Consider the following 27,013-nt stretch of genomic DNA (forward strand, 5'->3'; position numbering starts at 1 on the left):
CTCTGGAAGAGCGTCGGATTATATGATTTGCATATCGGTTTCGACTTGTGATGTCGAAAACGCTCTAGAAGAGCGTCGGATTAAATGATTTGCACATCGGTTTCGACTTGTGGTGTCGAAGACGCTCTGGAAGAGCGTCGGATTGATAAATTTGCTAATCGGTTTCGACTTGTAATGTCGAAGACGCCCTGGAAGAGCGTCGGATTGATAAATTTGCTCATCTTTTTCGACTTGTAGTGTCGAAGACGCTCTGGAAGAGCGTCGGATTATATGATTTGCACATCGGTTTCGACTTGTGATGTCGAAGCCGCTCTGGAAGAGCGTCGGATTGATAAATTTGTTAATCGGTTTCGACTTGTAATGTCGAAGACGCCCTGGAAGAGCGTCGGATTGATAAATTTGCTCATCTGTTTCGACTTGTAGTGTCGAAGACGCTCTGGAAGAGCGTCGGATTATATGATTTGCACATCGGTTTCGACTTGTGATGTCGAAGACGCTCTGGAAGAGCGTCGGATTAAATGATTTGCACATCGGTTTCGACTTGTAATGTCGAAGACGCCCTGGAAGAGCGTTGGATTGATAAATTTGCTCATCTGTTTCGACTTGTAGTGTCGAAGACGCTCTGGAAGAGCGTCGGATTATATGATTTGCACATCGGTTTCGACTTGTGATGTCGAAGACGCTCTGGAAGAGCGTCGGATTAAATGATTTGCACATCGGTTTCGACTTGTGATGTCGAAGGCGCTCTGGAAGAGCGTCGGATTAAATGATTTGCACATCGGTTTCGACTTGTGATGTCGAAGATGCTCTGGAAGAGCGTCGGATTAAATGATTTGCACATCGGTTTCGACTTGTAGTGTCGAAGACGCTGGTTTGACAAATGTGTTGTTTCTCAACGGTTTCGACTAGTTGAAGGCGGAAGAGCGCCAGCATAAATTATTTGTTTTCTCGGATTCAATTTCGACATGTGATTCGGTTACGACATGTGATGTCGAAGCTGCTGTGGTAGAGCGCTGGATTGAATGTTTTGGCTTGTAACTTCGCAGACGCTCTGGAAGAACGCCGAAAAAAGTTATTTGTTTTCTCATTGGTTTGACCTACGAGTTAAAATGTCGAAAGAATTCTGGAGTAGCGCCGAAACAAATTATTCGTTTTCTCATCGGTTCTCACTTGTAATGTCGAAGGCGCCAGATTGAATGATTTGTTTTTCTTATCGGTTTCGACTAAACATGATTTGTTTTCGGAATAAATGATTTGTTTTCCCATCGGTTTTCTGCTTGTGTTGGCTTGAGCTTGAAGGGCCAATACATAGTATGTTTGAAGAACTACCGATATTTTTTTGATTTTCCAATTGGAAAGAAATCAAATTGTATTGGATATGGTCTGCCGAATCGAATTCTATTGGTTTTGGATTGCAATGCTGGAAATATTTGCAAAAAATAAAAATTAAAGGAATACAGCTGGAGGATCATGAACCTGAAATAGTTGACATTTTCAAAATGTTAAAAATGGATTAATTTGCTTAGTAAATATTTATTTATTTTATTTATCATCAGACTAAGGCCGGAGTGGCCTGTGCTGCACATAAAAGACTTCTCCATTCAGCTCGGTCCATGGCTGCACTTCGCCAACCACGCAGTCTGCGGAGGGTCCGCAAGTCGTCCTCCACCTGATCGATCCACCTTGCCCGCTGTGCACCTCGCCTTCTTGTTCCCGTCAGATCGTTGTCGAGAACCATTTTCACCGGATTACTGTCCGACATTCTGGCTATGTGCCCGGCCCACCGCAGTCTTCCTATTTTCGCGTTGTGAACGATGAATGGTTCTCCCAACAGCTGATGCAACTCGTGGTTCATTCGCCTCCTCCACGTACCGTCCGCCATCTGCACCCCACTATAGATGGTACGCAACACTTTCCTTTCGAAAACTCCCAGTGCGCGTTGGTCCTCCACGAGCATCGTCCAGGTCTCGTGTCCGTAGAGAACTACCGGTCTTATAAGCGTTTTGTAGGTAGTCAGTTTGGTACGGCGGCGAACTCTATTCGATCGGAGCGTCTTGCGGAGTCCAAAGTACGTACGATTTCCAGCCACTATGCGTCTCCGAATTTCTCTGCTGGTATCGTTATCGGCGGTCACCAGTGAGCCCAAGTACACGAATTCCTCAACCACCTCGATTTCGTCACCACCGATAGAAACTTGTGGTGGGTGGCTCACATTGACCTCTGTTGAGCCTCTTCCTATCATGTACTTCGTCTTCGACGTGTTGATGACTAGTCCAATCCGTTTAGCTTCGCTTTTCAGTCTGATGTAGGTTTCCTCCATCCTCTCAAAGTTACGTGCCATGATATCAATGTCGTCGGCGAAACCAAATAACTGGACGGACTTCGTGAAAATCGTACCACTCGTGTCAATCCCTGCCCTTCGTATTACTCCCTCCAAAGCGATGTTGAATAGCAGACACGAAAGACCATCACCTTGCCGTAAACCTCTACGCGTTTCGAAGGGACTCGAGAATGCCCCTGAAACTCGAACTACGCACATCACCCGATCCATCGTCGCTTTGATCAACCGTGTCAGTTTATCCGGAAAACCGTGTTCGTGCATTAGCTGCCATAGCTGGTCCCGATCGATTGTATCATATGCGGCTTTGAAGTCGATGAATAGATGATGTGTGGGCACGTTGTATTCGCGGCATTTCTGCAGTACTTGGCGAATGGCGAACACCTGGTCCGTGGTGGAGCGTTCGCCTATAAAACCCGCCTGGTACTGCCCCACGAACTCCCTTGCAGTTGGTGCTAGTCGACGGCATAAAATTTGGGAGAGTACCTTGTAGGCGGCGTTCAGCAATGTGATTGCGCGGTAGTTGCTACAATCCAGCTTATCGCCCTTTTTGTAGATGGGACACACGACACCTTCCATCCACTCCTGCGGAAGAACCTCATCCTCCCAAACCTTGGTAATCACCCAGTGCAGCGCTCTAGCCAGTGCTTCACCACCGTGTTTAAACAGCTCTCCTGGTAGTTGGTCAACTCCAGGGGCTTTGTTGTTTTTCAGCCGGCCGATCTCCTCCTGGATTTCCTGGAGATTCGGAGCCAGAAGTTGCATGTCCTGCGCGCGTGCTCCTAGGTTCATTACCATACCGCCACCGTTGTCTGCCATATCGCCATTCAGGTGCTCTTCGTAGTGTTGCCGCCACCTTTGGATCACCTCACACTCGTTTGTAAGAAGGTTCCCGTTTATGTCCTTACACATATCGGGCTGTGGCACGTGGCCCTTACGTGAACGGTTCTACTTCTCATAGAACTTTCGTGTGTTATTAGCGCGGTACAGTTCCTCCGTCTCTTCACGGTCTCGATCTTCCTGCTGACGCTTTTTCCTCCGGAAAATCGAGTTTTGTCTGTTCCGCGCCCGTTTGTATCGTGCCTCGTTCGCCCTCGTGCGGTGTTGCAGCAATCTCGCCCATGCTGCATTCTTCTCCTCCATTAACTGCTCACATTCGCCGTCATACCAGTCGTTTCTCTGATCCGGAGCCACCGTGCCTAGTGCAGCGGTTGCGGTGCTTCCAATGGCGGATCGAATATCTCTCCAGCCATCTTCAAGAGATGCTGCGCCTAGCTGCTCTTCCGTTGGGAGTGCCATTTCCAGCTGCTGCGCGTAGTCTTGGGCTAGTCTACCGTCTTGTAGCCGCCCAATGATAAGCCGCGGCGGACGACTCCGACGCGTGTTGATCACCGTCGAGAGTTTTGAGCGCAGACATACTGCGACGAGGTAGTGATCGGATTCAATATTCGCACTGTGGTAAGTGCGTACGTTCGTGATGTCGGAGAAGAATTTACCGTCGATTAGAACGTGGTCGATTTGGTTTTCCGTTACTTGATTAGGTGATTTCCATGTGGCCTTGTGGATATTCTTGCGGGGGAAGAAAGTGCTTCGGACTACCATTCCGCGGGAGGCTGCAAAGTTTATGCATCGTTGGCCGTTGTCGTTCGATACGGTATGCAGACTATCCGGTCCGATGACCGGTCTATACATTTCCTCCCTTCCTACCTGAGCGTTCATGTCACCGATGACGATTTTGACGTCCCGCAGTGGGCATCCATCGTATGTCTGCTCCAGCTGCGCATAGAACGCTTCTTTCTCGTCGTCGGATCTCCCTTCGTGTGGGCAGTGCACGTTGATGATGCTATAGTTGAAGAAACGGCCTTTTATCCTCAGCTTGTACATCCTTGCGTTGATTGGCTGCCACCCAATCACGCGTTGGCGCATCTTTCCCAGCACTATGAAGCCGGTTCCCAGCTCGTTGGTGATGCCACAGCTTTGGTAGAAGGTTGCCGCTTGATGCCCGCTTTTCCACACTTTCTGTCCTGTCCAGCAGTTTCCTGCAGCGCTACGACGTCGAAGTTGCGGGGATGTAATTCATCGTAGATTATCCTGTCGCAACCTGCGAAGCCTAGCGACTTGCAGTTCCATGTTCCAAGCTTCCAATCGTGATCCTTTATTCGTCGCCTAGGTCGTTGCCGATTGTATCGAGTCGTATTATCTTCTATGTCGTTCGTAGTAGTTGTTTTTAAAGGCGGCTGCGGGCCTGCTCAAACCTCCTGTCTCGTCGAAGGGCCGTCGTGTCAGGGCTGTTTAGCGTTCCACCTAACACCAGGACTTGGGCTTGTGCGCTTTGAGCGGCACACGGTTGCTTTGGCGGAGCCTACTTGCAGATACATGCAGCTTTTTATAGAGGTTTAACAGGGTCCACTGTCAAACCCCACCACATCCTAGGCAGGCGCCACAACTCGCAGATGGCCTGGGGAGGGATCGTCAAGCCCTTTGACATGTCAAGCCCTTGGCTTAGTAAATATACATTTACGTATTTGTATGTGGACTTGGAATTAAAATATGGAATTTGGATTGTTTTTGGTATTGGTTTTTATTGAAATATTTGATTTTTGATAATGGGTGATTATTATATTTGAAAATTGGAATTGGCTTGGTTGCAAATATTTAATATTATTTAAGAATCAACTTTTGGTTAAAAGCTAGAGATTGTATTTGAAAGATGGAGTTGGATTAGAATATTAGTTGTGAAAATTGGATATGAATATGAAAAAAAAATTAATACTGATACGAGTTATTTATAACCATGCAATGGCAGGCATAAATAAAACTTTAAATTAATTACTGTGGAAATGCTAAAAAAATACGTAAATATTAAACCAAGAAATAGTTGCAATGCAGAGCCATGAAAGATAAAGAGAAAAAAACTTGATTATTTTATATGAATGTTTGATTTTGGTATTCCATTATAAAAACCTTCCAATGTTGGTCTTTGATTAAAACTTTGTTCATGGAATGGGAATATTGGATTTGCTTTTCGGGTTCATACATTGGATTTGAGTATCAGATTGGAAAACCCTATTAAAATATTTGAATTTCAATTTGAATTAGGATGTTTTTGAATATAGGAATTGAGTACGGATATCGGATACTGGATTGTAAAATTAGAGAAAAATGCGACAACTATTTACTTGTTTATGAAAACCCTAAGTCAATGTTTTTTTTTCTCTTTTTTTAGTGAGAAAAGAAGGGGAATGTGAGGGTGACATCCCAAGCAGCACAAATTGTTTCACTTCTGAACATTTCACTGTGTTGAAACTATTCGGAAAATATCCTTCGATTGCAGTAAAATTGCCATAATGTTGCAAAATACTACAGCGGAGAAAAAGAAAATAAAAATATAAAACTGCATTCGATTTATGACTCTTGTGATTGATAGTCCTTTACTCTACCACAGCACCATTCAACACCTCGAAGGGACTGCATTTTGACTCACAATAAAAACCATACGATTATGAAGTTTTGTATTCGGGTTTCCTGTTACTTGATTGCACCATCACAGGAAAAAAATTGAGTTGTCAAAACGTTGAAAAACGTCGAAATTTAACATGAAGACACATTCAACTTATCTGCAACTTCATTTAAACAAACAATTAAATTTTGAAAGACGCATTGAAGTTACATCTGCCTCGTTCGGCAGAACTGTAGGCACATTGTAGACACAATAATTGACTTAAAAACGTTTACCTTCCAATCAAAAACTCGCTTTTGATTGGAAGGTAAACAATATGTGCCCAAAATCTAGCGTATATTTCAATTTCATGTCCTACTTTCTATGCTCATAGTTGCAAAATGCTGCATATGCTGTATATGTATAAAAAATAATTGGTCTGTAGTCCACATAACTAGAAATCGACTCGATGGATTTTCACTACACACATTTTCGCCTACTATGCAAGACAACGTCGACAAGGTCAGCTAGCCAAACATATAAAATATGATGAGGTCATTAACCACCAAATTTACTGTACGGATTTTTGGTCCCACGCGGTAGTGCCTTTACGCTGTAGCTACTGGACTTCGATCAATATACTTTTAGGCATAAATGTAGAAAAAAAACATGTACTCACAACTCATGTTTAGAACAAGCTTTTTGCAAATGACTGAGGGTTATAATAAATGATCATCCTATGTCCGAATACGAATTGGTCGCGGTATAGGCAATATAATACCGCACCAAGCTTTCACATTCACATTTACTTTTATAAGTTTGTACGGGATTTTGGAAATTTGTTTATGCTTTAATAATCTTTTTTGAACTAAAAAAAATCTATGAGTTTTAACAAACTTCCAATAAATCCAACTAACTCTTTCAGAAATCTGCAATTACATTTCTGGACGTATTATGGACTATCATCCGAAAAACTTAGGCACACCTTTACATTTCAGGAAACCTTTTAAAACCCAGAGATACTACAAAATAATCATTACCCTATAGATCTTTTATATAGTTATCGAAATATATTTGTCGTAAGAAACAAATAACATTCCACGCGTAGTTTAACTTTTTAAATCCCACAAAAAAAATTACATGTTTTACTCAAGCATTGTTGACATCACACAAACATTTTGATGTGCTAAATATATCCAACAAGCTATCGCTGGCGCCGGAACTCCCAAGCTGCCACTACCAATGCTTACCCTTTAACATATCTTAGTGGGTACGTACTACACACAGTACCGTAAAATATTACCACACCTAAATATGTTTCCAGAGTGCCAGTTTGCTCCAGGCAAATATGTACCTTCTCTAACGTGGTACCATACTGTTTCTGACACTGACATCGCCCCGATATTACTATAGCTGCCACCATATCACCGTACCGTCATCACCGCATCATTCACGCAATCCCCGTCGTGGCGTCGCGGTCGTCGGGAAGTACCTTCTTAATAGTGCGCTCGAGGGAAGAAGGCACTAACATGACAACCAACGACTGTACTGTATCAGAGGTAGGATACGTTTGTGTCAGTCAGCGGTATGACAGCGTTTGGTCGTAAAATGATTTGCGTCTCATTGCGGCAACAACAGGTGGAACACATAATTTTCCCCATCTTTGTACTCGACGCGGGAAGTGGCGTTAAGTTTGGCATAAGGAACCTCTGGAAACACCTGATGCATCATGGCTTCTGAAGGTGGCTGGGCTGCTCGACGAGCACGCGTTTTTTTATGATCATGTATTATTTTCTTGTAGATTGATCATAGCTAGTTAGTGTTTTTGCTTTTAAAGTTTTCAAGTGCATATAGTGCTATAGTGGAGTTCTAGTAAATGTACGTTGCTTTCGGTGGGTTTAGCCCCTACGACGATGGACGGAAATACCTGCCGTGTCCCAACCTATGCGTTGATTCAGTATTTTCAGCCAAAATGATTGCGATTATGTCGCCGTTGGTATGGATAGAATCGCGGCGACTAGTTGTCGTCGTCGCGGCGATGGAATTGCTTAGGTCTGGAGGTGCCTTTATACGTTATACTACGTTCAATTTGCGGTTGTATCTTTGATATAACTTTCTTTTTTTTTCTAGCAGTCGAAGAGTTTTTTTTAATTTATGCGATTAAAAATATTTAAAATTTGATATTTTCATTCATTCATGAGCTTTCTATTAACATATTTTCCTCTTCCTTTAAGGTGCTATTGTACTTATTATTTTTTATTCAAGATATCATTTCATTTATTAGAATACTACATATAATTCCCCTCACAGTTTCAAAAATCTCTGCATTACGGGTCCGTTGCTGTCCACATGGAAAACTCATGCTGTCGTAAAAATATAATAAAAATCAGCATTCTACCTAATTAACTCGGTGGAAAAAAAGAAAAGTTTTCACTTCCCGAGGCTCTCATCGCTGCTGCAAATGATACCCATCGACGCAACACATGAAAAATATTGAGCAAAATATCAAACAAGCTGTAAAAACAAGCAATCTAAAATAGGTCTCTGGAGAGGGCGGAACTGTTGTCAGTGTTCATTCATGACTGGTGGGAGGACTTCGCCCGAAAAGTATATGCATAAAAGTTCTGCCCTCTGGATGGCAGCTGCTGTTTTCGCGAGAAAGAACTTTTTATACGTAGGTGTCTTTTTTTCGTCACGGTGAGCCATACATTTGTTGGTAACTATGTAGATGGGACATCATGTGGTGCGGTAAATTTGTTTGCCAAAGTTTCGATTGTAATTTCTCCTCTTTGGCTCCAACCACAGCCATCGTCTTTGTCTGCAGAGAGGGAAGTGATGCAAAGTCGAGAGGAAACTTTTTTTTACTGGGAGCATAGACACACCGGGCTGTAAATCTGTCCCAATGGACAGTTTGTAAGTTCTACTGCAGAATTAAGTTAGACTTTTAGCGACGGCAAACGCAGAAGATTGTATATTATTGGCCAAAATAAGTATGTGCCCCAATATAGTATTGCTTGTCGTTTGTAGACGTTTTGTGGATAAGACCGGAAACAACGTAAGACCTTTGAAATCAAAGTTGAAGACAATAGATTTTCCCACAAGTATGAGCGCTGTTGTATTGTGAACAACATCGAAAAACATCGCTTGCAGTAAGAGGACAAGCACGAGGTGGTATCTCTGACTCAAGAGTGCGTGTGTGCTAAAAGATTAATACATTGTTTTTCAGAAAAAAACACCTTTCAGAATAAGACAATATAAAGCAATTATTGGTATCAATCTGTACCTTAGAGAAGTGTTGGCGGGCCTAAATCTCGAATACATGTCCCTCGTCCACCAATTTGTGAATGTTGCTGATGTAAGATTGTGATCATAGTCTACCCACTCCCTTGTCGGTCGTTCCCCACATCGAATGTCTTCCTCTTGTTGTTCATTTCAATGTCTGTCGTTAACCCCTTTCGTATGTCTTCCTCTTATTGTTGTCTCCCAAAAAATGTTTGTCCCGTTACAGATGTGAAACATCGCCAAGAATGTCAACTATGTGAACATCAGCATCGTAATTACTTAAGCACCCCAAATTTTCTTCATTTCCTACTATATCATTGTATTCCCTAACCTCGACCAAACCGCGAGTCTTTCGGTTCCCCAAAACTAACATTATGTATAAGATTTAAGAAATTGTTAAACTTGATTTCGGCTCCGTAACGCTTCACGGCAATTGAGCCTCCAAAATAAACGAAAGATTTTAAAAAAATCAATCTGTACGAAGAAATATTGGTATTTTTCTTTATTTATTTATTTTTGAAGAAGGTGTTAGTGTTAGGAATAGTATAGTTAGGAATAGTATAGGCATTAAGCATTAAACATTAAGCCCCATTCATTGTGTTCTCTGTACAATTTCGCAAGTTCAGTCAATCACGGAGTAGCAACTACGGCAGAACATTTGCATAGATGGCAGAACTGTACGTACACCCGCTTGAAACGTGAAGCAACAAAAGTTGGACTGGTGGTGAATGCATCGAAGACAAAGTACATGCTTGTGGGCGGAATAAATTGCGGCAGGGTCCGCTTGAGTTAGGAAGCAGTGTTACTATAGACGGGGATCCTTCGATGTGGCCGATGAATTCGTCTACCTTGGATCCTTGCTATCGTCTGATAACAATGTCAGTCGTGAAATACGAAGGCGCATCAAACGTGTCATGCACAAAACGCTCATAGGACCGGTAGTCCTCTACGGACATGAAACTAAGACCATGCTCGAGGAGGACTTGCAAGCACTCGGAGTATTCGAAAGACGGGTGCTTAGGACCATCTTTGGCGGTGTGCCAAAAGACGGTGTGTGGCGGCGAAGGACGAACCACGAGCTCGCCCAGCTCTATGGCGAACCCAACATTCAGAAGGTAGCTAAAGCCAGATTTTGCAAGAATGCCGGACAGCAACCCTGCGAAGATGGTGTTTGCTTTCTATTCGACAGGTACAGAACGGCGTGAAGCGCAGCGAGCGAAGTGGGCTGACCAGGTACAGAACGACTTGGCGTCAAATTGTTGATTCAGTGTTATCTGTTTAGATGTAACCTAAGTAAATTGACTGAAAACCATTCTGGTTTGGATACTTTTTGTGTGATTGCAAAGTGTCTTAGGCGCACACACTTAATTGTTTTACCGGGATCTCAGAAAAATCTTAAACTTTTACCGCGATTTGAACAGCCGTGCCCCAGCAAACATGTTTTTTGTTGAAATTTCTGCCAAAGTTTGCTGAAAATCAGCAAATAATTCGCCGAAAATCAGCTAACCAATTTATTGCCGGAATATCAGTTTTTACTTGCACGGCTGTGCGGATTTTTGCCAAGATGAAGAAACAAAAGCAGGCAGCCCATTATGTGGGAACGAGTCTATTTGACAAAATGTCGAAAGACAATAGATCGAAAGGACAAATGGTCGAAAGGACAAAAGATCAAAAAGACAAAAAGTCGAGAAAGGAAGAAGGTCGAAAGGACAAAAGGTCCAAAAGGAAAAAAATAACAGCATAAGGAAGAAGGGAGAGGGTCGAAGGAAGAAGAAAGAATGGAAAAGGAAGAAATAATACGGAAAAAGGGGAAAAAAGGAGAAGGAAGCAGGAATGAGTAGAAAGAAAAGAAGAAAAAAGAAAGGAAGAAATAAGAAAGTAAGAAAGAAGAAAGGTGATGTTAGAGGAAGAAAAAATCAAATCTAAGCTAAAAGAGCAGAAGGAATAAGGAATGAGGAAAAATGGAGAAATATCAAGAAAGAAGTAAGCAAGAAAAGAGAAAGGAGGAAAAGGAAGGAAAAAATAAGAAAGAATTAGGAAGAAAGGAGAAGGAATGAATGAATAGGAATATGGAAGAAGAAAGAAATGAAAATATGAAGAAAGAAGCAAGAAGGAGAAAGAAGAAAAAGGAGAGGGAAGGATAAAGAAAGAAAGAAGAAACGAGAAGTAAGAAGGAAAAGGGAGAAAAAATGACGAAGAAAGAAGGAAAAAGGAAGAAAGAATAGGGAAGAAGGAATAATGAAAAATGAAGGAGGAAGAAGGAAGAAGAAAAAAGGAAGACACAAGAAGGAAGATGGAAGAAGGAATGAGGCAGAAGGAAGAAAGAATAAGGCAAAATGAAGAAGGAATAAGGCAATGGGAAGAAAGATGAAGAAGATAGAAATAAAAAGGAAGAAATAAGCACTGACAAATCAAATCTTTGGTGATCGTATCAATGATTAGAGTGTTGCCTACCTGACGAGCCGTTGGTATGCGTTGTTCATCCTGGGAAAGCGCCTCTTTTATGGCGAATATAATTCGGCTCCTTATTGAAGAGAAGTAAGAAGCGGCCCTCCTTAGCCGTGCGGTAAGATGCGCGGCTACAAAGCAAGACCATGCTGAGGGTGGCTGGGTTCGATTCTCGGTGCCAGTGAAGACAATTTTCGGATTGGAAATTGTCTCGACTTCCCTGGGCATAAAAATATCATCGTGTCAGCCTCATGATATGCAAATGCAGAAATGGTAACTTGGCTTAGACACCTTTCAGTTATAATAACTGTGGAAGTGTTTTATGAACACTAAGCTGCGAGGCGGCAATGTCCCAGTGGGGAAGTAATGCCAATGAAGAAGAACTGCAAGAATGTCAGACTGTGGACCTCCACAGATGCATGGTCGTCACTGTAGCGACTCTAAAGCTTAGTATGGGCAGTAGGAAACTAGTGCTGAGCCGGTAGCATAAGAAGAGGAAGGTTCCTGAGATTCGCCAGGAGAAGTTCGAGCAGGTTGCCTACCCTAAGGAACGGCTGAAACCAATGCCTTCACGAACAAGGGGTACTGAAGTACGCCGTTCAGAATGCCTGCCATGAACGAGGATCGTGAATCCAAAAAAGACGAAAAATGAGAAGAAAGCCTCAAGAGATGCTACAGAAGAAGCGAAGGCGCCGGCGGCTAAGAATAGGAATACCCGTGGAGCAAAGGGTACACCTTCTAATGGCCACGGCAGAAGGGATAGAGGCTAGACGATTATCGTCAAGACTGACGGTAAGAGTTACGCCGATGTCCTGAAAGCCATAATCTGCATCGATTAAAATATTTCACCGGTGAAATTTTGACTTTTTACTATTTAAGGTAATATTTTTAACTTAAAAATCTTTTTCCGATTTTTATTTTTTTAAACAAGTTATATAAAATCCAACCGCTACTTTTTTTTCCTGATGCTTAAAGCAACATTTTCATATAAAAACCCAGATGAATCCACCTAGCAGTGATGATGCCTTTCTCGTGCATTATAAAATATATTGAAAGAATCACATTAGAAAGGTGTTTTGTATGTTTTTGCATTAGTTAAAATGTATTGGCACCATTTCCGGAAAAAAAAATTTTCGGTTTTGAATTTTTTTTCCAAGGGGGGACCTTTGGGAAAAAACAATGATTTTTCAATAATTCCGAAATGCAATGTCCGAACGGGCCAACTTTCAATAGCAAACAATGGGACCGCATTCCCCGTCGAATGCAACTTGGTGCAAGTAAATCGGATAATGCTAGGTTTTAAAAAGTGTGTCTACAAAATTTGTACACATACACACATACACATACATACATACACACATACAGACATCACCTCAATTCGTCGAGCTGAGTCGATCGGTATATAAAAATCGGCCCTCCGGGCCTCCTATCAAAATTTTGTTTTTGAAGCAATATTATAGCCTTTACGTACACTTAGTGTACGAGAAAGGCAAAACCTTTTTCATTTGATGAAAATAGTAGAAGTTGTATTAAAATTACTGCTAGTCTTAAATGTTCTTACGGTATATTATGAATAGATCTGTAGCCTTCCTTAGCCCTGCGGTGAGATGCACTGCTCCACTGCAAGACCATGCTAAAAGTGGCTGGGTTTGATTCCCGGCCTTGTCTAGGAAATATTCTCACCTTCCTTGGGCATAAAGTACCATCGTAGCCTCATGATATACGAATGCGAAAATGGTAGCTTGGACTAGAAATTTCGCAGTTAATAACTATGGAAGTGCTAAATGAACACTAAGCTCCGAGGCGGCATATATCAGAGTGGTTGATGTAATGCCAATAAGAAGAAGTATTATTAAATTTAAGAACATAATATCAAATCAACAAATCAACAATCAACAAAAAATTAAAACTACGAACTAGTTCAAAGTAGTATTTATGTTTGTCCTGTTTTTCAAACTTGATTGAACCTCAATGGACGCCTGCATTATGTGACCACTGTTATATGCTCCCAACGAGGATAACACTTTACTTGCATACTGTTCGTGGTTATCTGGCATTTTGTAGTTTTGGTAGATAATATAGAAATTTCTGTGGATGGCTTCCGTTGTTTGCTCCGTATACTTTATAAGGCCTCCCTGTGATGCGCTCTATTCAAGAACATGGAATTTCAAAACAAGAAATTTTTCGGTGATTGGTAGCCCCAGCCCGGCTGCTATCCAACTGTAACAAAAAGCTCGAACGCCGTCTGAATAGAAGTCCAACAATGTTATGCTAAAACAGCAATCAACTACCTGTGGTAGACCTCCAATACATTGTAATAACAGGTAATAACTAAAGACACTATATACAAAGACGCGAAATCTGATCCCTGAGCAAATAATTCGACAGGCAACCCTGAATGCGCAACACTGCTCATATTGCATAAAGTTTTCAAATTGGTGTAAGTGATTCTCTTAATTAAAAAAAAAGATTAGTAACGCGTATACCCACGCAAATCAGATAGCAAATACAATATAAACAAGTTGAGAGTCATTTTCTACCATTTGTAGGGGTTTATTAGGCTACATTGATCCAAAAATATTACAACAATAATTTAAACATGTTTATTTGCGGAAGTTAAATTAGCCCTTACCAAATGTTCTGCGTGATTTTTTGGAATGACAGGTCTTCTGCTCGATTGGAATAGCACTGACAGTAAATTTGGAATTCCAATTGGAACATTTCCCGTCTTTGTTTATAGTGTCTTTAGTAATAACCATTTTCCTTTCAAAACACCCCGTTTAACTAAGGCTGTGAACCATTCCACCGATTCGTTTAACTTTTAGTTAAAATTTGACACTTCGATGGTTATTTTCCCATCGTGGTTAAAATTTTACTCCGAAGCCGACCCATTTGAGTTTTGACAGATTGATAGTTATTCGGAACGAAATGGATTTGGCGCCAATTTTCACCAGAACAAAGTTTAACTATCGAACTGTCAAATCTAACCATGCTCCGGAGCAGGGTTATTTTTAACCACGGCGAAATAACCATCGAACTGTCAAATTTTAACTAAAAGTTAAACGAATCGGTTGAATGGTTCACAGCCTAAAAGACTTCGACAACAGCAGTAATGCCCAGTGAACCAAGTTGAGCGTGATGAGTTGCGTTGACCTCTAATGTCCAGACTTCAGATTTGCCTGGATGGTTTTTTTTGCTACTGAGCCGAAGATTTGGTAGACCAATCCCACCAGCTAATGTAGCGCTGGAGGAGGGTTTTTGTCTAAATTGTGTCATAGTCTCCTCCTTTCAGAAAATGATTATGAACACAATTGAAATATAATTCCTTGACCTGTCCAGCGTTGAATTCTGTTTCTATGGTAACAAGTGGTGCAGGGTTGCTGTTTTTTAAATAAAACGTATGACATATGCAGTTACACAAGAATTCGCTATGAAAAAATGAAATATATGTTCGGTGTCAACAGTATTTTTAGTATAACTTCTGCTACTTTCATCATATGAAAATTGTTTTTATATGAAAATTTTCCTTGAAATGTCAGGAAAAAATGTGGTGCCTGTATTTTATGTAACTTGCTTCAAATAATTTTAAAAAATCAGAATAGATTTTTAGGTTAAAAATATCCCCTTAAATGGTAAAAAAGTCAAATTTTCACCGATGAAATATTTCAATCGACACGGATCCTTAAACTAGAGGTCAAAAACTATGGCCTACCGACTTAACATCCGAGGTGCATTCACTTTGCATAATAGTTGCCTTTAAACATAGCGTGCTCCTTAGCCGTGCGGTAAGACGCGCGGCTACGAAGCAAGACCATGCTGAGGGTGGTTGGGTTCGATTCCCTGGGCATAAAAGTATCATCGTGATAACTGTGGAAGTGCTTAATGAACACTACCCAGCAAACACAAGATCGTATATCATAGTGAATAAGTATACAAAGTGGAGGCCATATACGCACATTTTGCATGCAGTCAAATGGAAGAATGCGCCTATATCGCCTCTACCATGTACACTTATTCACTAGCATATGCGATTTTGTGTTGACTGGGTGAGCTGCGAGGCGGCTCCGTCCCAGTGTGGGGATTTAATGCCAATAAGAAGAGGAAGAAGAAGTGTTTACTTTTGTTGCTGCTATTGTATTGCGCGATGGAGTAAAGAGCAGTAGACTAGGATAATTGATACGATAAGAGAAAAACTGACCGACCTAAAGCCGGTAATTATCGCAGGTGACTTTGATGTGTGGGCAGTGGACTTGGATTCCCGGTTCACCAACGCCATATGTCACGTCCTGCTGTAATTACTAGCGAGATTAAGAGTGGTACTGATGAACGAAGGACACACATCGACATTTCACTGCAGAGGGAATCAAAATGATGAAATGGACAAATTGATATGAAATTTTCGAAAAAGAATCCACGTGTCTTGGAGGGACTCGAACCGTCAACCTCCTACTCTCTAAATAGGCTTGATAACCCCTACACAACAAGACCACGTAAAGGTCACGTTTGCGGAAAAGCCATCACCATCCGAGTATCAACCTCCAGCGTGGTTAGCTCTTTTTTGAAAATTGAATATCTTTCGGATGCTGGATTTGTCCAATCTTCACATGTGCTTTACTGTTGTATATCTACAGTCAAGCGAGCCCACCTTGTTCATTATTCGAGAGCATCACACTCTGTGCCCCCAACAACGGGCTGGCCGAGCTGCCGAATAATATGCAATTAATTGTAATCAAGTGTCGGTCTTCCACCGTTATTAGTCGTCTGAGTACACCGGAGTCAACCGGAATAAAAACGGTAAAAATATTACCGAGCGACTTAGGGTAAACTGGGGTAAAATGCACCCCAGAGCAAAACGACCTTTTAGCATATTTGGCGTTGTTTCAGACATACTTCCAAGAATATTTACTGCTGGATTAGTAGTTCACGATCCGAGCTACAAGCGCTGTAGTAAATACTCTCGAAAAGTTGCCGAAAATGTCCTCAAAAACGTCAAAAGACCAAAATAAAAACACCCTAAGAAAATAAAAATTTTAAGCGAGTTTAAGGTATTAACTGTTTCCTTGGTAACACGGCGCCACTTTTTAGACACCTTCAAAATCATCGCCAACCTCTTTATTATAAAACTGTGTTGGTAGGACTGAAAATCATGTGGATCTGCATGAAAACCGGGCTCAATTTGGGGAAATAATGTGATTGTTGTCGGTGTTGGACTTAGTCTGTAGATTAAAAAAACACCTTAATAAAGATTAAAAAAATGTGATTATTGAGTTTATAAAATTTTGGTCACAGTTGATTTGGCAGATCTTATGGCCATTTCTGCTGGCGACGATTTTGGTGTCAATTTGCTTTGCGACGATGTCGCGGCCGATAAGGTGAGGAATTGATAATATAAGCAACAAACAAATATAAAATTTGCCTAAATAATGCAAAATTTCCATGAACAATAATTGTATAATTACAATACAAAATTTCCATAAGTAAATCAATATAACAATAAACAATTACAACAATTTCCACAAAATGAATGTTTTTTCCACAAAAAAAATCAATAAAAAGCATTAAAAATATCAAAATTACCATGAAAGAGGCTTCTATAAAAAGTTCGGTTTTGGAGCAGTTCTATAGCCTTTCCGTATACTTAGTACACGAGAAAGGCAAAAAAATATAAAAAAGCAATTAACTGAAATTTATTTTCCATAGACGACCCCTTCTTTAAATACGTTTATTGTTCATGGAGAATCAATGTTATTGCTTTTTTCTATTTTTTGATGAAAATTATCTTATTTTTTTATTGCTCTGTATTGATTTATTTGTGATTTTTTTTTGTGGAAAAAAACATTTATTTTGTGGAAAATGTTGTAATTGTTTATTGTTATAATGATTTACTTATGGAAATTTTGTATTTGTCTATGGAACATTTTGATTTTATTATGAAAATTCTTCTTTTATAATTGCAATTTTTGCTTTTAATGCTAATTAATTTTTGTGTTTTGGAAAATTCTTAATTGTTTATGACAATATCGCATAATTGAGGAAAATTTTATATTTGCTTATACCCTGATTACTTTATTGGCAAGTTCCTATTTTTTATGGAAAATTTTCATTTTTGCCTTTCTCGTACAACAAAGTTGTACCAGAAGGCTATAATTTCACTCCAAAAGCCAAATTTTGATAGAAGGCTCGGAGACCCATAGTGTTATATACTAATCGACTCAGCTCGAAAAACTGAGCACATGTCTGACTGCGTGTGTGTGTATGTGTGTAGCCCCGGGAATTTTCTATTGTTAAACACGTTTCATATAGAAGGACTTGACCGATTCGAGTGCAACTAGTTTCATTCGATGGAGAAACTTTCCTAATTGGACACTATTGTTTTTGTTTGCTAATATCTCATGCGGTTTGAATAATATTTCTTTTTTTCTTTTATCAAATACGCTGTGTACATGCACATTTTAAAATCATTAATCAATTTAGCCGTGACGCAATCCATTACTCTCATAGTTGAGTTATTCAGCGTGATATAATCGCATCAAAGCTTTTAACCGCCTAAATGTAGGCAATTTACGTTGCATTTACCATACTAATTCGAATTCAACACATTGAATCGAGAAAGGCATAATCACCACTGGGGGATAAATTTGGGTTTTTTATGGAAATTTTATTTTGCTGTCACGTCAAAGGATCGTTTTGTTCAGGGGGTGCCCCCTGTGAACACACGTTCGATAAAACTCCTATCTTTCTCGACGGCAAGTATTCTCTGTATGTTTTACCTCGACACGCCCATTACGTAATTTTAAGTGCTGAATGAGTTCTGCTGTCTGGTGTAGATATAGATAACTGTTTTAAGAATTGTAAAAATAAAATTATAGCTATGTACAGATATAATCTTTTATTATTCCGGTATCAGGGAATCAATTTTTCTGAAATGCGCTTGCGAAACAAGCGACAAAAGAGAACCAACGACAAAGCTTTGTTTTTGTCGGAGATAATAATGACAAAAATCCGAAAAATTTTGTCAGCAACAAAAAAGAAGACAATCTTGTTGCTAACTTTTCATCCCGTTATTTTGCATTATTTCTAGAGCAAATTTCGGTTTTATGCTATCATAGTTTCTGCTTTTATGGAAATATTCGAGAATCCAACAATGATTACAATATTAGCATCGTATTCTCGGAAATATCAGAGCATGCGAGGCAAATGATTCTTGTCATATTGTGTTCGGGTTCTGATAAAGGTTTGTCGCTAGGTGCGTTTGTCAGTAACAAACTCTGTTGACGACAAAGGGTATATTGTTAGGCGTCGCTCGAATATTGATTCCCTGTCCGGTATTGATTTCAACGTTATTTCTGAGGTAACGCTTATTCACAGCGAAAAAAAACAATCACTTTACAGTCTTACTATTATTCTTTGGGATTGGAAAACAATCTGTCTAAATCAGTGCTTAACGGCTGGAAAAATTTCCTTCTATGCAACCAATGAGGGAAACAAGCTGCTGTGCCTCCCACACACGGACAATAAGAATTTGTTTTCAAATCTATGTCTGTAGACTGGTTGTCTGTATTTTAAAAATGTGGGTAACATAACACAGCTCGGCAAAGTGACATTCTGATAACATTACCATGATGAATCCGGATTATCTAGGGGAAATGAGATGAGATATCATCTTTAATTTAGCTTTTCGAAGGAAATAATCGTTCGGAACACTGATGACGCTGTAGGTCTTACTATGAATTTAACGGATTTGTTTAATGGAGCCAATTTGTGTCTGCCAGAGTACCAAAATAACGAATAACTTTGAAAACTCATAGAATGACAAGATGAACCTGGATTAATATTTGTACAGCTCAAAAACATGCATTTGAACCAGTCTAGCGCAAAACAATGCAAAACTCCATAGAAATTTCAGTGCATTGTGCAAAACATGCTGGCATCGCCCGGCAGTCAAGGATAGAAGCTTTCTGATTGTTGCTGAATGGCAAGTTGAGAGGCTTCCCCGTTCCTCACACGTGAATGAAACTTCGAAAGTGACGGAGGATGCCTTCGCTCGATGCTTGGTTCTCCATAGACAACAGCTTAGGCAGCAGGTGGGAAAACACTTTCGTGAGTTGCTTTTTCATCTGTAGGGAAAAAAGGATGAAACGAACATGAAGCAATATACAATGGAGAATTACCGTGTAGTAGTAGAGAGGGTGGCATCCGGCATCCTTTCCCGTTGAGGCTCACTTCGGTCGGTCTGGACTTTCGCAAAAGAGACAATGGAAGATGTCAGTTAGGACGGCTGCTTGTGGGCCGGATGGGAATTAGAGCGGCGTTTCGCATGTTCACATTCGTGTGCATTGGAGTCCAACCGGGACCCGGGAAAGCTGCAAGGACATGGTGAAAGGCTTGCTCGTAAAGTCTATTGTGTGCAACATATTGCTATCTGATTCTGGCGAATACTGCTGCAAACAACAACTGCTAAAACAACTACGTTGGAACGAACAAATCTGCAGTAGTAGTGCTGTTACCGTATGCGAAATTGAATGCGTAGAAAAAAACATGAAGTAAAGAATGTCGTTTATATCTTCCAGGTTTTGTGTCATTTACCGAGCAAGAATGTCAAAGCAAAAAGTGCTTCATTAATTAAGAGAATTGTTTGAGAAGTTTCAATTCTCCTTGGGTTTTTATTTGCAAAGTTTTTTATAAAGCAGCGCGACTGTAGATTTTTGTATGATGGTAGCATAAGCACCGAACCCTTTGGGGTCATCCGATTCAAATTTATGTTACCATTTCGCGCATTTGTCTATTGTAGAATCTCGTTCAAGGTTCTGTTGGATATATTCTACGAAGCTGGGATAACAAACGTTCGTACGAAGGATACGAACCGACAGCGAAAGGTTGTTGTGATGGCCAGATTTGTTTTGCCGAAACATCAGTGCAGTGTCGGATTAGGTCTTCTGCTATCTTGGTAATTATTTCGCTGCCAGCTATGACGGAGGAGCGCACGTCGTGGGTGAAAGAAACAATAAAGATGCACTCGGGCGATGAATGGAATTTTTAATGGAAACCAAACATCAAAAGCATTGTGTTTCATTCTTGTGCTTCTCTGAGATTTTTGTGGCTGATGATTGGTACCGTAGACCCGAACAGACACTGACGTAATGTCTCTCGAAACGGATCGCAAAGCATGTGATCCGGTTCTTACTCGTACCTATAGAAAATAAAGACAGATATATTATAACTTATCAATTTTATGCCTGAATGTTAGTCACAAATTACTTGTTATTGATAACTTCTCTGCGGACAATCTATTTTATTTATTTATTCAGACTAAGGCCGAAGTGGCCTGTGCAGTACATAAGAGTTTTCTCCATTGGGCTCGGTCCATGGCTACACGTCGCCAACCACGCAGTCTATGGAGGGTCCGCAAGTCATCTTCCACCTGATCGATCAACTTTGCCCGCTGCGCACCTCCCCTTCTTGTTCCTGTCGGATCGTTGTCGAGAACCATATTCACCGGATTACTGTCCGACATTCTGGCTATGTGCCTGGCCCACCGCAGTCGTCATATTTTCGCGATGTGAGCGACGGATGGTTCTCCCAGCTGCTCATGCAACTCGTGGTTCATTCGCCTCCTCCACGTGCCGTCCGTCATCTGCACCCCACCATAGATGGTACACAGCACTTTTCTTTCGAAAACTCCAAGTCTCCAAGTGCGCGTTGGTCCTCCACGAGCATCGTCCAATATTTTTTTCACGCTCGTAGACCATAAATTTGATAAATTGACCAACACTAAAAAAATATATTCAGTGCCTTAGTATCTGTCGAACCAAGGCAACCTATCTGTCAAAAACCGACAATTGAGAAAATGACATGTGAAACTAGATCCCAATGTTCATCGTTGACGTCCTACTTCTAGGAAATTGAGGAAAATTACATCATTTGATCATTCAGAGAATCTCAATTTCATTCAAATCATTTGAATTTTTCATATATCATAATAATAAAATATGTTAACAGTAAATAGGTAATGGTCAGAGCATTAGTGATTAATCATAGGTTCGTTCCAAAGTTATTTATTTCCCTACAACAACATCAGACCTAAATGCACCTACCTTTGATATGAATCCGAACGGTATCTGCTTATATTTCAATAATAGAATTATTCCATTGTAATAGAAATCGTAATTTAAATATAAAATTATAACACCAGTGTTCCAATAGTTGCGATATATTTTAATCTGCGTTCCTTTAGTTGCGAATCCCATTATTTTCTTACGGGATTCGCAATTATAAGACCACTACCGCAACTAATGATGCACAGACGAAAAAATATTGAGGTATTTTGAGGATATTTAACAATTTAGAAAAGCTACCAAAGATGTTTTGGCTCGGTTCGGGTACTGACAGATAAAATAACTGTTTGAGAGTGAGCGAGTATAACATACACACTTAGTTTTTATTTCTGCAGCTCGGCGAAAATTCGCACAGCCGTGCGCCAGCAAAATAAAAAAACTGATATTCCGGCAAAAAATTATTGTTAGCTGATTTTCATCAAATTATTCGCTGATTTTCTGCAACTTTGACCGAAATCTCGGCAAAAAACGTGTTTGCTGGAGCACGGTTGTGCGAATCTGGGTAAAAGTTCAACATTTTGCTGAGATCCCGGTAAAGAAAATTAAGTGTGTACTACTACAGCACTATTTTACCCTAATCTGGGTTTGATCATTTAGTAATAAGTCAAAAAATGTGTTGTATGGTGGAATCCTAGTGCCGAGATATGCTTTTTAAAGTGGGTAATTATTTTCAGTTCAAAATTCTTCAGGCCGATACGCCGCCGCCGGTGTAAAAACCGCTTTACGCCGCAGCCGATCTCAAATACTGCGGTGCACAGGTCTATTTGGCAATTAGCTAGCCGGATGACAGCTCTTCTCATAGTAAAATCAAATTGGGGGTGTTAATACATGAAACTTCAATTTTTCAAAATCGATTTAGAATAGTTTCCGTGCTTCAAAATAAATGAAATTATGGATTTAAGCTCAGTTTTTATTATAGATTCAAGAAATGAAATAATCTCAATACTCGTAAGAATCCAATTGTAAACTTATCTGAAACAGTTAGCAGTGAGAGGATTGACGTTAAGGACGTCAAAAATAAAGAACACAACGATAGACTAGAAATACTGTAATAAGAGATCCGCGAAGACGCCATCTTGTTTCCAATCGAACTGTCAAAAGCGGTCCCAATTAGACTTGTTTACATTTGTATCCATAAAAAGCAAGCAAAAAGATCAAGTGCTGCCAGTATTATTTTCACGTTTTCATGCATTTTCATGCATATTTTTTCGCATTTTCATTTTTTTTTCTCTCCGTCGGTCTCTGGTTATAGGGTTGCTAGCAGAGACTGAACGTGACAGAGCTCACCCAAAAAAGCAAACAAAAGGTTCGGTAACTGTCGCCGAGGCTCTTCCATCTTCGATGTAGAAGTTAAGAAAAAATAGAACTAATTGGCTCTTAGACGACACTAATAATTGATTCTTGTTTGTTTTGTAACAATAAAAGTTACAAGTTATTCATTGCAAAAGAGAAAATATTTTACTTGCGATTTTCACTGCTTGGTTACTTTCGGAAGGAGGGCTAGGTTTTAGAACCCTATTCGCGAGTGGCATTGCTACCAAGTTGGGCAGAAAAATAAATCCTCCGGTGGATGGATTTTGGTAACCAACGAGATGACAATTCACGGGTGCGATGAATGCCGGAAGGAACGTGAAGGAAAGCGGATTGATCTGGAGGGTTCGCGCGAAAAACGAGGGAAAAGAGGTCTTCAATCATAGACTGTACGCCCGAGCGGCTCGTAAAAAGTATTTCTGAAAAGATCGAGTAATTGAAGTCAGGCGAATAAGCTAACAGCCATACGATACTGGACCGATAACGTGGTAGTGCCGAGATAGTGCAGCAAGTTTTGGTACGAGGAAAGCTCCGGCCCTTGGCTCCGGACCAAGTCGGCTACCGAAGCCGGAACGGCGTCGGTCGCCGTTGCCGCCATTACGATTGGACCCGTTCAGACATCGCCCTACCAAATAGCAGTGCAGCCTACTCTGTCCTCCGCTCTCGAGCGGCGAGCTGATCATCGATTCAAGGATACGACAGTTTAGAGAGGCGACCTTCCGTAAGCGGCCATTGAATCCCGTCAACCAGTTTTGCGTTCCCGTTTCGAGCGGACACTCTTTTGTTCCCGTTTCGAGCAAGCCCAAACCAACGGCTCGTGGAGGGACGCCGGGTGCCGGAAACCATTTTGTTTGACCAGCTTATCGCCACCTTCCACGCGACGCCGTTCATCGGTGAAAGATTACCCCTCCCTACAAGACGCGATTGAGTGTTACTGCCGTAACCTGCCTGCCACCTATTCACCGTCGTTACTGTCGCAGTGACCCGTTTCCACCGGTCTGTCGCATTGCGCCGACCCACGTCACCGACGTGCCGCCTACCCGTTCGGGCCCAACCGACCGACTGCGCGACTGGTGCTGTTCATCCTTCTCCCTCTGCCGCCCGGCAGGATCGACCGCCTGTTCAACTACAGATCCATTTCGTAAGTGAATATAAATTCTAAAACTAACCCCCGAATTTCTTAGGTAACCAAGTCCGAAAACCTCCCCAATTACCTCCATCGACCCTGGGACTCGAGGACTAAAAGAGGCCTTGCGTGCCCACCCCGTTGACTACCGTTGGCTTTAGACCAGTAGTCTGGGGTTTAGGACGGTTCCTCTTCTAGGACGTGTCGACGGTTCCTCGAGGGCAAGAGACCGTACCAGAAACGGTATCAGTTTGGAAACGAAACCTTCTGCATTAAACAAGAATTGCTGTGAAATTTATTTGAATTAATTCCCAATCAGTAGCATTTTATTTCAAACCATCGCAGCCTTCTGAACGCTGTTATCGTCAGCAAATGAAAAATTGTTATGTACTTTTTATCGAAATAATGTTGTTACATTGCCTTGTTTAAGTGTCGCAAAATAAGAAAAATCGATCCAAAATATCGATCGCTCTAAGCAAAATTATCGGTACTCAAAAACTTATAGCTCAATCAGGTTGTACTGCGTAGCTGTATGTAATAAATTTACTAGTAGTAGCAGAACGGTCCCTGTAGGGGCCCTCCGTAGCCGTGCGGTGAGATGCGCGACTACAAAGCAAAACCATGCTGCGGGTGGCTGGGTTCGATTCCCGGTGCCGGTCTAGGCAATTTTCGGTTTGTGAAACTGTCTCGACTTCCCTGGGCATAAAAGTATCATCGTGTTAGCCTCATGATATACGAATGCAAAAATGGTAACTTGGCTTAGAAACCTCGCAGTTAATAACTGTGGAAGTGCCTAATGAACATTAAGCTGCGAGGCGGCAATGTCCCAGTGGGGGATGTAATGCCAATGAAGAAGAAAGCAGAACGGTCCCTGTACTGATTTAGAATACTATAATTCGTTGCTGCGATTTCAAAATACCAAAACTAATCCTTCCTGACGTATTAAAATTCTAATTTTCACACTTTTTTCCGAATTTGTCATTGCGATCAAATAAACAAGGTCCAATTTATTTTTAATATTTCGCCTTTCCAAACATTATCAACAACAATATGTCTTTTTATTGTCTTCATGTGATTATGATTATTATATGTGTAGAAAAATGTATTGGAGAATAATCACTTCGTTCGGTGGGGTTTGATCCCACGACCCCAGACTGCATACCGAATAAGTTGTTTGGTAGAAAAAGCAATTTGGTCGAAAATGTTATTCAGCTGAAAATGTTCACTAATATTTGTCAACACTGAAAACCAAAACTACCCAAAAGTGGGTTGTTTCACTGAAAACCGTAGTTTGGGCCAATAACCCAAATTTGAGTAAAAAGACTCTTCTGGAACTTTTCTGCACTATCACATCTAAACAATGGACCTTGATCAACTCAAAATTGAGAATATTGAATTTACTCAAATTTGGGTTATTGGGCTGAGCAACCCCGGTGAGGTGCTTGCATCTTGCTCTAGTTTTGGCAACAATCATGGAAAAGAAAGGGAAAACTACCCAAATTTGGGTAAATTTTTTCTGAGATATTCTCATCAGTGCGTATATTGAACTCAAATGTTGGGTTGATGTATCTGTCCGTGTTCGACCGAACGGGTTTTTTCGGCTAAATGACCAATTTGATCGAACCACATTTTGCCATATTTCCAATATGGCCAAATGACTATCGGTCCGATTGGTTTCTACCAAATGGTTTGTCGGCCAAACAACTTTGGGCGAATGACTTTAAGCCCAAAGGCCCTACCCGAGAAATTCTTTAGATTTCAACGAGAATTCCATACAAAAATTTTCGGATTTTTTCATTGGAATTATTGAGGGTTATTCGTTATTCGAAATTTGCACAGATATTTTTTTTAAATTTTTATGAGAAATTTTCAGGAATATTTTTTTTTTCAAAATGGACACAGAAATTTACTCGGAATTTCAATGGGAGTATTTTCCGAATTTGAAAATTCTGATGACTTCTACAAATTTGAATCATCGTGACGGCACACAGAAGAGTAACTAGAACAAATTCGAGGCCACCTTCAATATATTTTGTATATACATTTATGTTGTATAGACAATATATATATATATATATATATATATATATATATATATTAGGGTGGCTCAAATTAGTATGGGAAAAACTTTGTTCAATTTTTTTGATGGGCCGCCCTCTTATTCGGTTCTATTTGATTCCCTGATGCTCTGGACAAAATTTCAGCCAAATCGGTCAACGTTTGGGCAGTGCTAAACTCGTTGGAAGTTTATATGGAAAAATGTATGCAGAAACATACAAAAACAGTAAATTGCAGCTGGACTACACAACTTACGAAGAAAAACTATGATACTCATTCAGATCTAGGAGAATTTAATACAGAATGTTATGCAGAAAACCGCGAGAAGTTTCGAGTTTGCGCGGCTAAGTTATTAGCATTTCTCTGCAGTGGGGTTTGAGCAAATTTCGTTTCTTTTACCTTTGAAAAGAAATAAATTCACCCCTACACCACTCCAGTAAAATGCTAATATCTTTGCGTAATAAACTCTAATCTTCTCGCGGTTTTCAGCATAACATTCTGTATTTTATTTTACAAGAACTGAATGAGTATCATGGTTCTTGAACGTAAATTGTGCCGTCCAACTGCAAATCACTGTTTTTGGATGTTTCTGCATACATTTTTCCATATAAACTTCCAACGAGTTTAGCACTGCCCAAACGTTGACCGATTTGGCTGAAATTTTGTCCAGAGCATCAGGGCATCAAATAGAATTGAATAAGAGGGCGGCCCATCCAAAAATTTGAAAATTTGTGTTTTTTGAGCCACACTAATATATATATATATATATATATATATATATATATATATATATATATATATACATTTATACATCGTTATATTTTTTTAGATAGGCACTGAAAACATTTTGCATACTGTGGCTATTTCATAAATGACCCAGATTATTTCTAGACCAA

At 40.5% G+C, this 27,013-nt stretch overlaps 1 protein-coding gene across 1 annotated transcript in view; it reads left to right on the plus strand.

Annotated features, from left to right (window-relative positions):
• LOC134212481 (A disintegrin and metalloproteinase with thrombospondin motifs 7) overlaps positions 1-27,013 on the plus strand; it is a 655,262-nt gene that overhangs the window by 517,751 nt on the left and 110,498 nt on the right. The gene's annotated exons all lie outside the window — the stretch shown is intronic.

Source organism: Armigeres subalbatus, chromosome 2, assembly GCF_024139115.2.
Source record: "Armigeres subalbatus isolate Guangzhou_Male chromosome 2, GZ_Asu_2, whole genome shotgun sequence".
Classification (NCBI taxonomy): domain Eukaryota; kingdom Metazoa; phylum Arthropoda; class Insecta; order Diptera; family Culicidae; genus Armigeres; species Armigeres subalbatus.